Consider the following 15,566-nt stretch of genomic DNA (forward strand, 5'->3'; position numbering starts at 1 on the left):
TATTTAATTTCTGGCAACCTACTACAGAAAAAATAAAAAATCAACTGGATTTCAGAAAGCAGTATTAATAAATAAGAAGACCTTTGTCAGGTACCTTTTAAAACTTTATAGTGTTTAAGGAGCTGAAAAAAATAGCCAAGATTTCTAGACTCACTTATTTTTATACCCACAGTCTGAAATAATTCTTAAAAACATAATACTCTGGCAGCTATGCATATACATTTAGTCAGTCACAGAAAGCTTGATTAGCTTTCTCTGAGAGAATCTTGGTTTGAATACACACACAACACACACAGACACACACACACATACACATACATTAATTTTAATTCCATTTTACTCTGCCATGGGAAGGTAAAATCTTTCTCCTCTAGGAAGCCTTTTCACCTTAACAGAGTATAAGCACTCATGGAGGTGCTTGGAGGTAGTCATTCACACACCCACCGCTGTGTGACTGATGAAAACACACACAGAGACAAGCGATGGAGTACAGAGCATGCTGTAGCCATCCCTGCCTCATGCTGCTTAGCAGCTTAAAGAAACCAAAAGCCTCACATCAAATTATCCCAGCCAGAGCTTCATACTTACCATCTCTTGATAAGGAATACAGATAAAAATCATCCTTTCCCCATCCTAAGCAGTGTACAACCAAGTGATTCATTAATTGGCAAGAAATCAAAACATCATCTGCACCAACTAAAAAGAACTTCTAAGATGTTTTGTTAAAATTTTGCATCATTTTATCTCAGAAAAATCATCTGTGAAAAATCTCCACCTCTGAAGATCTCATCAAATGCTGAAGTTGGAACTGATCTCAGCATTGATGAGTTTGACTTCACGGGAGAATGTAAGATTGCCCAGGAATTGCTGCATTGAATGCTTGCTTCAGTCGTTTCTGATGGGCATCCCAGCTGGAGCGCCACTGCTATGAAGGTCTTGTTTCTCATACAATGTGAACGTGACTTCTTTCAAAGGCGCAAGGCAACCAAGCTCGTGTTTATCTAAATAGTAAAGGTTCAGATAATTAAAATAATAAATCAGTGTGACTCAGTGTAATTGATATGCATAGCCTCAGGAAAATACAGAATTCTGTCACTAAGTTGACAAACAGAAAATTCTCTTGAATATTTCTAATGCCATGTGTCCCAAAAGGGGCATAGAGAACGAATGTTTTAGAACTTGTGAAACTAAACAGAGTTCACATCTGGCTGGGACAATCAGGAAATTATTGATATTGGAGACGTAATTTAAAGATAAACCAAATTTAGATGTAGAGGTGGAAAGCTAGACAAAATTCCAGGTAGATCAAAGAACATGAAATAAATCACAGAAAGTGGGAAACCTCTATATGTTGAGGACAAAGTACTGAACTAAAAGGAGAACTAAAGGAAAGAGGTGATGAGCCTGAAATTTTTGGAGAATAATCAATAGTGGAAATTTCATATCAGGTTATATTCTTTAGAATTTATTCAATAGAAAACTATTGGACATTGCATTTTGAGCAAATAGGTATCATGTTCTAACAAAATTAACTTTGGTTGATGTGCAGGGTTGGTGAAGCTACTCTAGGGCCTAAATTCAGGTAGTGTAATCAGGAATGGAGAGAGACTGACTGACTGGGGAGTCATTGTGAAGCAAGAAGCCACAGGACATGGGAAGTGATTACATAAAAGGCAAAGGAGATATTAGATAAAGGAGTTGAAGATGATCTGGAAATTGGGTGAAGTCATTCACACAAATAAAACCACTATGAAAAGGAACAGGAGAATAAATAATAGGCCTGATTTTAAAATGCTGAATTGGAGGTGATGACCAACTACCATAAGGAGACAGGTATATTGTTATGCTGTTATATTATTGACCAAAATTGTCTGACAGCTATTTCTACTTAATACTGACTAAGCCAATGGTCCTCTAAATTATAAAAATAAACAAACTTTAAAATGTTATGAAATAACATTCTGTCTATTTGAGCTGGTTAAGAGATTAAAACAAAGTTCTTTGAGGAGAAAAATACAAAGTTCAAAAACATTCACAAGAAATACTCTAAGGTTGAAATGAAAAGAATGTGATATAGTCATTATACTAAATCTGATATTCGCAAAAACAACATAAACTCAAGACTGTTAGGAAGTAATCTAAAACCCAGTACTCTTGACACATACACTCAAGTTCAAATGTAATTGCTTTGGAACAAGATTCTGGAAAAAAAAAATCACTTCCTTCTAAACTCTGACTCAACCTCTCACATCTCTATTTGTTTTCTGAGTCAAATATCCAAAAATCTTTGAAAGGCTCCAGCACTAAGTAAAAATGTTTCTGCATGATTCTGGCTGTAGATATGCCTCTATTTGTCAATTTTGGAAGCTCAGAGGACTAAAAATTGTATCAACTGTTTTCTACGGAAATGAAGTCTAAAAAGTTACCTTAGTAAAATTCAGCACTCAGAATGTCTGTAAAGTAAACCTGGCAACCTCTCCTTACTTTATTTTCATGCTAACTCAACTGTTGTCAATTTATAAAAATGACCATCACCCTTAAAAATGACCATTCACTGATACAGAATTCTCCATTTATTTGGTTTGTGATGATTGAATTGACACCAACTGACAACTTTATTGTTTTATTTTTCTTATTACTTACTTTTACCTCTTATTACACAGCCTAAATTTAAAATTATCTCTGAAAATGTCTACTATGAAATATGCATGTGATTTATCTTTTGTGCATTCTGTCTTCTCTTTTGGGGGATACCTTAAGAGTAGAAGAAAAAAACAGAGGAACTTTAAAACAAAAGCCTTAGCAATTGAATTACTCACAAATTTGATCAGCATGTAAGACAGGCTTAAATTAGTGTTTCTCTTTTGTAGATGAGACACCTTAGAACCTCCTATTCACTGTCTGAGCCTGCCCCAGATCAAGCCACTCTGATCTACTGTTAAGATCAATCTAATTTTTGGCACCCTTAAACATGACCTCCAGTAAGACCCAAGCTCTTTGAATCTCTGGTTTTCTTATTTGTAAATAGGCAACATAATACATCCACGATGGAATAATTTGAAGCTAAAATAAACTAAACAAATCCAGAACCATACCTGCTACACAGTAAGTGCTTCATAGTAAGTAAAATCAATTAATAAGTAATCAATTTGTCACTTTTTTGATGCAACGCCGAATAAACAGCTTCGCATATTTGGTAGCAAATGTACTGATTTTAGTAGAATTGATGAATAGTTTAAAGTAGCTTATGAAGAGCTTAAGTATATCCATAAGTTGTGAGGGCAATGGGACATTAAAAAAGAGACAGAAAAAGGCAATTTGCCCCCTGTACCTTGCTAATATTGATAAAATCGATCATTGACTAATCAATAGCATTTCTGACAGCCTTTAGGGCACTTTGGCTACCAATCTACCTCCCAACTTGTCAGCTGCTATGGTGTGGCCTCCATTTATCTGCTATAAACTGTGCCCTTTGTAGCATGACTCCTTACCTTCTATTTTGGCCCTGACCTTGATATTATTATCTTTCTTATTGTTGGCAACAAATTAAATTTTCCCTTGTAATTATTGCTTGTGCTTCAAAACTACATTTTTTTTTTATTTTGAAGACAGTTTTCACCACAAGAAATATTTATGATCTTCCATATGATGATAAATAGCTGTGATTATTCCTGAGCTAACAGAATGTATAATTGAAAAGTTTTCCACCCATCTTAAATGATTTTAAATTTAGTGTTACTTTATAAACTGTAACAGTACCTTCCATATACATTTGAAAATATCCAAAATTTTCATATGGTAGCACACACACGTATACATGCACATTTGTAAATATACAGGCTGTTTGTTGGGACTATGGGTTCAAGGATCTTTTGCAATGAATAAAGTTTTCCCCTCTGGTCCTCAGAAGACAATTTGGGTAGATGCATTAAACCAACAAGGATCTCAGAGGACCTAACAAAGTGATTCTCAACCACTATTCTCAGGAATCAGTTTGGAAATCTATGGAGTTACTGTATTGTAATGATGAGGGATGCTATGCTACTTAGGTGATGGGAGTCTGGGATGTTGGATGCTCTGCAACGTAACAGATAGTCCCACACAATTTTTGAATGTTCTACCAGTCATCTATATACATGAGGAATCTATTTTAATGTATCTTATTCTGGAAACCAGGTCCATTTTTCATATAAATTCAAAGTTTGGGGGGCAGGTTTTTAATATATATTGAAACTTACAGGAATACATCTACTACAGGGTAAACTGAAAGAAAGTTGTACTTTGTCTTATTTGAAATTTTACTGAGAGTTAATCACCAGTTTGAATAACAGGTGAATAAAGGCAAGGTTGCACATGGTATTTGAGTTGTCAGTAAACAAACCTGTATCAATCTTGGTCTGCAATTGTCATATTCAAAGTATTTCCACATATAAGTTTTAGCCTCCATCTTATAGTCATGCCCAAGCTTTTGCAAATTAAAAATATGTTACTTTGTTAAAGATTATTTTCTTTTATGTTTATCCTTTAGAGTTAAGATATTATATGGATTCTTTTTTGTTTAATCATGTGTATTGATAACTGAAGATATGAATGAATTTCATTTCAGAATAGTAAGGGTTATTACAAAATATCTGTTAAAAAGGAAGCATTAGGTCTGATCTAGACCAAATGACACTGTATTGGATTATATTAAATACTTTCTGTAACTGAGGGGTTTCTTAGGGTTTTCTGATCCAGCTAATTTAGATTTGTTCCATCAAAATATAGATGCTCAGAGTCCATCCCATGCCAGATATTCATTTCTCTTTTACCAAATGGAGATGAGTTGATGTCTGGAGAGGTTAGGATGAGGGGTTTGTTTGTCATGTAATCCTTGCAGTAGCACCCTCAGGTAATATGGTGACTCAGTCTTAACTAATGGAATATGAAGAGAGTGGTGCCCTGCTTGAAGACAAAAGAAAATGGATCAAATGAGTCACTCGTCATGGGATACTGCATTTCCACACAAATGTGATTGGACAACTATTACATAATAATACAACTCTGTAAAGCCTCAAATATGTCCCCCACTCCCAAAAAAATAGCACAGGCTAGAATTGCCACTAGAATGATGGTCCTCTAGTTTTGCTGTTGACATAAACTTGAGTTACAAACTCCAGAAATGAATAGGAAATTTGGGAAAAAGTCACAGTATACTTATTGTGAGCCTTAAAAAAGAGAGCAAGAAGAAGCCATTGTGAGGTTTTCCCATGATTGGGATTCACTTGTAGAGGTAAGTATTCCGAGCCTTTGCTAAGAACTGATGGCTACCTCCATGTGGCGCATTTGTCAACCTCAGTTTCCATATGCTGGCCTAAGCCAAGGGAGCGTCCTCTCCAATAGAACCAACTCTCATGGCAGGCCCTGCCTCTTTTCTCTTACCTAGCTGGGTCCATCACTAGAACTCAGTCCCAAAGAGGTGAAAAATAGAACTCTGGCTACCTCACTGCTATGCTTCTAATTGCAAGTGTCTTCATTCTGGCCTCTTCTACCTCGCTCAAGTTAGAAAGGTAAGAACAATTTCCCCTCTTTGTTATCAGCTGTAGCTATGTATCAAAGAGACCCCGGCTCATTTAGCTTGCGCCCTGTTGAGTTCTTGTAAGTTCCTTTTTATTTATATTGCTTTTACCATATACATAATATTTTACTTGCTTCGGGGATCTAATGTTGGGCAAAAATTAGACACGGTCCATGATCTTATGGAGTGTTAGACGTGGTCTAGAAGACAATTAAATTAACTCACAAATAAATTGAACTGAAACTCTGATAAATGCTACAAGGTGAAGGTGCATGGTGCCCTGAAAGCACATAAAGAGGATTTGACCTAATTGGAGGGACCAGGGAAGAATTCCATATGAAAATAACAATTGTGCTGAACTTGGAGGATGTGTAGGCACTGAACAATGCAGTGGATGCTCTAGGGCCTTGCCCAGACCACCCCTTCAGGACTAAGGCACTAATTCCGACCAATGCTGGGATAGTCAGTGGCTGACAACTTGCAGCTAAATTGTTTTCCAATTGGAAACAGCTGGAACTGGGAAGGGCAGGTAGGGCAGGTTAAAGACCTGTCTGGTATCTTTAGCCATTTCTCATCTTCTATATCTTTATCCATAAAATAGAGTTAATAATACTATTCTAATTACCTCGAAAAGTTTGGGGGGAGAATTAAGTAACATATTTGAAGTAGCTAGTACAGGACTATCTATGTAAGAGAGAGTTTAGCATAATTATGAAGAACACGGACTTGATGACCGACCATCGTGGCTTCAAATTATGACCATGCTGTTTATTCAGTGTGTGAGCTCAGGCAAAGTGATAAATGGTTACAAAATTTTCAACCATAAAATAATTTGCTGAAGTTACTATAATCTAGCACAAAGTAAAAATGTAAGCACTTAATTTTCTTATTAATACTAATGAATACCAAGTAACTTACATTGTCAAGGATAATTGTTAGTTATTATTAATCTTTATATTTTAGTGCCTAGAATAGCATTAGAATTTCATAAATATTTTAAACGAATAAATGATAATTTCCCACTAGTAATTTATTCAACAATACTTATATTCATTAACTCTATTTATGAATTGCTTTCTATGTACGGAGCCTGTTGTAGGTAAAGTTTCCCCGCGTGCCTGGAGAATTGGTGGATATTTATGACTGTCAAAGAAGATTTAAATAGTAATATAAATTTCCAGTTTCTTTGAAGGATATAGGCTTCTAAAAGAGGTCAACTCCAAGATTTGAACGATAAGAATATACTTGCCCATCCATATCCTGCACAATTCTGGAGGCTTTTTTCACATCCCTGTCTGTCTTTCTTTCTTTTGTTGTATAGAAGTAGTTTGAAAAACATCTGTGAATTATTAGTTATTAACTTCTCACAAGTTGCTAGGTGGTGATATACATCTGCTACAGACTACAGAAGATGTGTTCAAAGCCATATCTATTAAAAAGTTTTGTGTCATAAATTTTGTATAAAATATAGCAGTATCAAATCAGAAAGACTCTCTATAGTCTGTCTCCCCTAATCTACTATCATTCCTTTACGAACCTGTCAGCCTGAAGAAAATTGTCAAAGGAATACAGGTTAGAATTGGCCCTCAGAGGGGATATGGGGATATATGTGTAAATACAGACGATTCACTATGTTGTACAGAGGAAACTGCACAACATTGTAAAACAATTATGCTTCACAATATTGTAAAACAATTATACAAAGATCTGAGGGGAAACTAAAAAAGAATTGGCCCTCACTCTCTCCTGTAAAGACCGATTTAAAACAAAGTTTGAATCACTATTTTTCTTTCGAATAAAGCAAATATGCTCTTTGAGTAAAAAGGCCTGTGAGGTCTTAATAATCAAGACAAAGAGGTTGTATTGGAAGACAATATGATATAAATGTAAAAATATCAAAAGGAAACACATTATCAAGATTCATCTGCAATTCATTTTGCCCAACACAACTGCAGAGCTCCAAGTCAGCCACTCTTAATTTGAAAGAGTTTACTTTCATTTAATTTCACAGATTTAATGCTGAGAATAGTAACAGCTCCTCTACATTATTCAGTCCCTACTACAGTTTTTGACATTAATGTTTTACTGCTGGCAATGGCTGCCCCATCCCGGAGAACTAGATTTTACTCTTCATGTACTTGGTATACTACTGATATTTATCTTGTGGTAGCTAGTTATTTTACTAGGGCAATATTAAAATTACCACATAAGTAAAATTCAAGCCATAATAAGTCTTTGAAAGAAAAGGATGACTGACTATGTACTTATTTCAAAACCTAGACTTGAGAGATAATGATTTCTTAATTTCTTTTAATAACCACGGAAATCTCAATAATATTTTATAGCATTGTATAGCATAATGAACAAGCAGAAAAATTTGGTATTCTCAGGCACCATTCTAAGTGTTTTACCTCCCTTCCTTCATTGCTACCATAACAGCAATAATAAGGTAGGCATTCATTGCTATTACCATGAGTTTACAGATAAAAAGACTGTGCCTTGGAAACTTAATAATCTGTCCAACATCATTATTTAAGTGGTAAACTAGGATTTGAACCCAAGTTGTTCTACTCCAGAGTTCTTACTCTTAATAAACCGCTAGAAATTAATAAGGATTTAGCATATAAAATATGGTATAATTGTAGGATATTAAATTCAAATACCTGCATGAACACCATTTATTGAAAAACTCTACTGAGTCAAACTTTCAGCCTCAATTCAGAGAACCACTTGGGAACAAACACCTTCAGTTCATCTTCCCAAACATCCCTTCAGACATGTTTTTCAAAATCAGGTTTCCAAAAAGTAGAACTACTTCAAAAATTTAACTTAGTGAAAGAAATTCCTAAAGAAAAATATCTGTATAAATGCTTATTCTTGAACATACTTTTGAATATTTCTGACTATCTTCTAGAGATATATTCTCAGCAATTTTCCTCAAAGTTATCTAACAATTGTATAGAAAATTAATAAGCATACGAAGACTGTTTTCCATTTACTTAAAACACTAAGTAATTATTTCATTCTGTTATACCAAATCTACTCAGTAAGTTAAAATAGACTCAACTTGATGAAGTATGTAATTTGAAATTCTTAAGTTTGTAATTTAAATGATTACTTTCTCCTATAAGCTGCTTAGGGATTTTTTTCATTTGTAAAGCTAGAACATTTGGCTACCCAAACACAGCATCAACAGAACTTGTCATGCAATCCATTGTTTATTAATCATTTTCTACTGATAATCTAAATGATGATTAGTCTTGCCTCAGTGAATTCTTTACTCTTCTAATACACATTTAGTTTAACCCTGTTACATACTCTGAGTTTTCATAATGTAAGAAGTGAAAGTAAAGAACATTTCTTTCAAAAACAAATTAAGGCAAAAGAAAATATTTTAAATGTGAAAGAAATTGCAGAACTAATATTTTTAGCACGGCCAGATGTCATAGATAACAGAGAAAATGCCTATGTATTTTACAGTCACTAAATCCAAAAAAAAATTATAAGTTGAAAGCATGATTCAACTGGGAGATTTCCTTTTAATTTAGATATACAAGCAGTTCATTTTCTTACTAAATATGAAACTTTTATGAATTATAATAAATAGTAATAAAAACTAAAAAAAGAGTAGGGCAAGCTATTTTTCATGCAAATGAAATTTCAGAAAAGATTGGGGTAAACAAAACTTCCAAGAAATATATTTTATTACAGGCTTTTCAAAAATCACCATTGTTATTTGTTAAAAGGGCATAATAGCCAGAATTGGACAACTCTCAGACAGATATAAATTCAGTCTGGCAAACCATCCTTTTCACTCTGGAGTAGACCACACTTGCATGCGTTGCTAAATCAGCTCTCAACTCCTCTGTTCTCAACGCCCCTTTTCTCTATGTAGACTCATTCGTCATACATTTCACCTCTTCAGACCAACTCTGCATTGCTTTCTATTTTTCTAGTCATGCTTGTAGCAATCCATCTTCCTCTTTTCCACATCCAGTCTATTTTTACATTCACTTAAAAAAAAATCTCTTCACAAAATCAAATTTTCTATGAGTCTTGTCAGAGGCAAGGCCTAACCTCTTGTTTTCTTTTTTATCCTGCAAAGACAGAAGTATGAGAAACGAAAGTAGAGAATGACAAGATAAAAGTAGGCAAATTTTTTAAAAAATTTAGAAAAATCTCTATTTTGAAGCTTATCAGCTGCTTGGCTAATACAATTGTCCATGCCTGTTTAATATTACTTCTGAGCCTTTGGGACAAGGACTAAGTCCTTCTGTACTATGTATAAAGTATTGGGCTCACCAGGCATTCAGCAAACAGGAATAAGGAGGACCCTGACCTTTCAAAGTCCTTTTACCTTTAGTATTTACCAGAACTCACTCTATTGCTATTATTTGCTTGAATGGTTTCACTGAGTTTGTAAAGGGTATATAGAAAGCATTGCATTTTCCATTCCCTAACTGCCATCTCATGCCATGTATTAATAAGCTCTAGAGAGTAAATGAGTATGAACATTACAGTTTATTTCAATTTATTCTTTTTCATTCAATGAAAGTATTCAGATAGAAGTTGTGGTGCCAGAAAGAATTCTGATGTCTTAATTGTGCTAGATGCTGGTTGCCTCGATTAATTAGATCATGGTGGTACTGAAGGCAAAATTCTGTGCTGAACAATGGCTTTGCTTTTCATAAGCTGCTAGCTCCACCCATAATATAGGCAGATGCCTAACACACACCTCCATTAGTCAACAGGGTAAGTGAACAACAGGGTGTGAATAGATCTGCAAGATCGATCATCACCATTGAGAAAATTGTTTGGTATGAACGTACTACCACTAGTGAGTGAAAAGCATCTGTTTGGTTAAAAAAGATCTGAGTTGTTAGCTTCCAATTATAGTTTAGTTTAACAAGAGTAATGCCAATGTCTTTGCTGCATAACAAATTGTTTCAACTTCTAAGAACCCTTAGGTAATAGCAAACGAACATCAATATGTAAAAACATTAGGGTCATATTTCTGTTGTGAAATGTTTACACAGCTTTAAATGAAGAAGCATTTTTGTTTATTATGACCAGTAGGAATACTCTTCTGCAATTGATGATAACCAATGGTCAAATGGTCCAATGAAGGTTCATTTGTGCTGTTCTTGGCCGATTATTTTTAATGTTTTTTTTACATAGTACTTTTCATTAAAGAAGTCCTACCTTTATGATTGTGTTATATTAATAAATATATCTCATGATGGTTATTTTACACTTTTGATGCGAACAAGGCATAATAGTACGTACCTTCGAGGATATTTCAATACAGCTTTTTAATCAAGTAAAATCCTCCGAGGATTGTTTCATTTGTCATTGGGACCCCAGAGCCTAGTTCAATGTCTCACACAAGATAACTCTTGGAACATGCTTGTGGAATTTCACGGACCCACTGAAGCACCTTTGTCCACCTACAGGTCAACAGCACATCTATGAGCTGCGTGGCTGATACTTCTTTGCAGTCTTGATCCCCAGAGATATGAAAACTGGGCCAAATTTTTCAGGTTTTTATCGGTTCACGTGAGAAGCACTTGGCTATAGAAAAAGAATGTCATAAGTCAAATTCGTGTGAGGGACAGGAAATTACATAAATCAGTAATACAGAGAAAAGTGTGAAATATTAGAAAATATTTGAAACTTGCCAACTGGGGAGACCAGTCTCTCTAATGTAAGTGCTTCTTAGATTTAGCCAAATGCTGTCATTAAGTGATGAGCATCAAGAATTATCATATATATGAGTGAGCACACGGTATTTGTTTTTCTCTTTCTGGCTTACTTCACTCTGTACGACAGTGGTAGGGCAAGAATAAAGATGCAGATGCAGAGAACAGACTTGAGGACATGGTGGGGGGAGGGGGGAGAAGGGGAAGCTGGGATGAAGTGAGAGTGTAGCATAGACATATATACACTACCAGCTGTAAGATAGACAGCTAGTAGGAAGCTGCTGCATAACACAGGGAGATCAACTCAATGCTTGGTGATGACCTAGAGGGGTGGGCTAGGGAGGGTTGGAGGGAGGCTCAAGAGGGAGGGGATATGGAGATATATGTATAAATACAGCTGATTCACTTTGTTGTAGAGCAGAAACTGGCTCAACAGTGTAAAGCAATTATATTCCAATAAAGAGCTGAAAAAAAAAAAAGAATTATCAAATAATCTGACTTCTAAGAGAATTTGAAAATCTAAAGTTTTATATGAAATCTCAGATTATTAGAGTCTGGAAACAACTAAAAATATTTAAAAGTCTCAAATAGATAACTAATCAGGAACCTACTGTATAAGACAGGGAACTCAATACTCTGTAATGACCTATCTGGGAAAAGAATATGAAAAAAGAATAGGTACATGTATATGTATAATCGAATCACTTTGCTGTACACCTGAAACTAACACATTGTAAATCAACTGTACTCCAATAAAAATTTTAAAAAACAAAACAAAACAAACAAAAAAGTCCCTATGAGGGCCAAAGCACATCTACTTGTTGGAGCTAACCCCCAAGCCATAACTTTATGATCTTTTGTAAACTGCAAAGCAAATAGAGTAAGAGTTGTGAATGTATAACTAATGTATAACTTGAATTCCTTTTTTAATTTCTTGGGTACAATAAAGATTGAATTACACTGTTTTTAAGGTCTTTTTCTGTTATAACAACTTACCTCTTTATTATACGCAGAAAAGATGTATGAAATATAGACATAAGCCATAAAATGATGTTTGCCTGTATAGCGCTTGGAATATTCCAGAAATACATTGTGTAGTCTACAATAGAAAGAGGCGGGGGAAGTCATGGGGAGAAAGAGAAAGAAGAGTATATTGGATGCCATGACTCAAGGAGATTCTTTGGTAAGTATTCACAAAGCATGACTGGAGTCCGTTTGCCTGTGGCAGGAGTAAATTTATATACAGTCAGTGACTGAAAAGATAAGATTACTTGGAGGGCTGGTGAGAGTCTGTTTTGGTCATTAGACTTTAGAAAAAGAAGGTCAGAGGATTTATTTTGAAAAAGAGGTTTAGGGAATCGGCAATGAGGCTCAATAGTATGAGATATATTGTCAACAAAAGAAGAAGGAGAGAAAAGTTAAGCACAGGATTGTTGGAAATGCTAGAGCCAAAGGAAGCGTTTTCGTTATGGGAAGAGAAAAGTCTTATTTAGAAGCAACGTCCACAAATCAATCAGAAGAAGAACAAAACAACAGGAGCTAGCTAAGTGATTTTAAAAGAGTCACTCAACATTGGCAGTCCTATAAAAATAGTCTGTTTGGCAGTTTCTTAACTTAGGAAAAATTTTCACAAATCTATAATATTATTTATTCCCAAACATGATCATTGCTTACACGGACCTGAAATATGCTGGATATTTTCCTTTTAAACTGAGAATAATAGTAAGAATGATTAAGAATTAATTAAGGGTAATGGAGAACAAACAACATATTCCCTTCCTACTTGCTGGCTTTACCCTTTACAGTTTTCTCTATCTAATATTGAATTAAGGATGTGAAAAAAGAGTTAGCTGTAAAGATAAACATACATGCTCTTTGAGGATTAACAAACAAAAACACATGGGGTTGGTAAGCAGCCCATTTCCACACCGCAGAGAAGGAGATGAAGCAGAAGGGGGTAGAGTGAGCTTTGTTAACTGCCTACTCTGTGTTGTGCACTCTACTAAATATTTTATCACTGTTATATCTGAAACCACAGACAGAAATTATCTGATATATATATGGTATCACTACAGTTTTGAGAAGAGAACATTGAGGATTAGAATACTTAAATAATCTGTCTAAGGTCTCTGATGGGCTGTCCAGAATTTGAATTCGGATTAGGTGGACACCAGATTCTACACTCAGAATGGCCCCACTGTGTTATTTGCCTCCAATGGGTAAAAAGAAACAGTTATTGCAATTCTCAAAATGTTTTATATTAAAGTGCCTTCAGGCTTTTGTGCTTCCTATTCTTTCTTGCTGAAATGCCAGTCCTCCAGATCCTCAAGCAGCTCATTTCTTTTTCTCACCCAGGTGACAATTCATTTGCCCCCTTCTCTGGAGACCTTCTCTATGGGAGTTATGCCAAGGGGTTCCCTCATCCCAGTCACTCTTTTTCCCCTGTGCTGTTTTTTCCACCAGAGCACGTTCACTACCTTACAGTAACTTAATTATATTTCATCTCTGGGATCTATCTCCTTCTTCTAGAATGTAAACTGTCTGAGAGCAGTCTTCTCATATATATTGTTGATCCTGTAAATCTAACACTTAAAACCATGCCTTGCATGCAAGAGTAGGCACTTGATAAATTTGTGCTGAATTCATGAATTAAGGAGTGATTGTCTAACCTTGACTTTTTGATCATTCTTCAGTAATAACTAAACTGATAGTTTTGTGACTTTTTTTTTTAAAAAAGGACTTCATCTTATCAAGTCAGATCCTCAGTTCTCATGGAAGTAAGTAAATATGACTAAACAAGGTGTACAGTGTCCTTGAGGAGCTTCACTTCCATCCACTGTCAGGACCCCTCCCACAAAATGTAACACCACAGCCATGAACTGTGAGTCCCAGTCCCCTGGAAATACTCACTTTCTCAACTACTCTCATGGCCTTTCCTTCCTAGTGCTTCACGTGTCACTCTTCCTGAAATACCCTACTCTCCATTGACTAAAAAACTGCCACTAATTTAAACCAACAGGTTCAGTTTTTCCTTACCTTTTCCCCAGAACTTTGCTTTCATTTCAAGTACAGCCCTTACTTCATAACACTGTAATGGTTATTTTCATTTCTATCTCTCCCACCAGATTTTGAGAACTCAAAGGCTAGGGACATAAAATAATTGACTTAAAAATGACTATTTTACTGTGTCATGCCATTCTTAACGACTGGTTCATTTTGTCTACATTTTAGACTGAACTGAACTGATCACTAAGAATAGCGAATCCATATTGGTATTCAAAATAAATTTTCAATTTTTTATATCTAATGTGAATTTGAACACTTTTCTGACTGCTATTTACCTATGATTAAAAAAAAAAAAAAAGCATGAGGATTGCTACAATCAGGGTGAAGTAAGAAGAGCCAGTAGCAATGTGCAAATAACATTCATGAGGTGGGTTAGTCATGAAATTTCTGGAAGCGCACACGCGCAGTTTGTACATCAAATTTGTAGCTGCACTAATTTAGCTTTCTATTTAGAAAAGAGTTTCTCTGCTCCCCTAAAGTAGCTTTAAGAACGATCTTGTCTGTGGCTAATACGCTTCCTATCACTTTATCTTTAAAGAATTAGAGTGACCCCTACTGTCCAAGTTAAGTAGATTGTCTTCACTTTTCCTAAGGAACTTTCAAATGCAAATTTTAACTTACTGCTTACAATTTCTAATCAAAGTCAGAATCCCTCATTTCACCTTAAACCCATTATTAAAACAGAATGAAAAGAGACATTTGATGAAAGTTTTTCTCCGATAAAAATATATGCACTTAATTTAGTCTCACTGCATATTCTACTCTTTCCAGCATGGCAAGATTTTTTTTTTTTTTTTTTTGTAAAATTATAATAAGCAAAGAAAAGAGGAACTGAGGTGAAATGTCAGCTTGGCAGTGAAATAGGCATTTGAACAATTGCAATTGATTTAGAATGTAAAAGAAATGCAGAAAGATCTGAATACACGATTGTCTAAAATTGAGATTTCAGTAATTCTCTATTTTTAAAGGCTAAATTAGAAGTACTGGTTTTCTTTCATATTTTTTGGTTTTAATGGACATTAAAAGTTAATAGATGGCTTGGCTGTAGATAATAAAGATTTCTGTCATTTGTTGAAGTAGTACAAATCAATATAAAAGCTAGAGACTTCAGTCACAACAAAGACCTCAGTATGGGGCTACCAAGAAAGATGACATCTCAAATTTTCACTGAAAAAAATTTATAAAAGAAGCTGTTCTTTGAACTGCTAGAAATCCATTCTACCTTTTTAGATAATGTGCCTTAA

This window comes from Hippopotamus amphibius, chromosome 5 (genome assembly GCF_030028045.1).
Source record: "Hippopotamus amphibius kiboko isolate mHipAmp2 chromosome 5, mHipAmp2.hap2, whole genome shotgun sequence".
Classification (NCBI taxonomy): Eukaryota; Metazoa; Chordata; class Mammalia; order Artiodactyla; family Hippopotamidae; genus Hippopotamus; species Hippopotamus amphibius.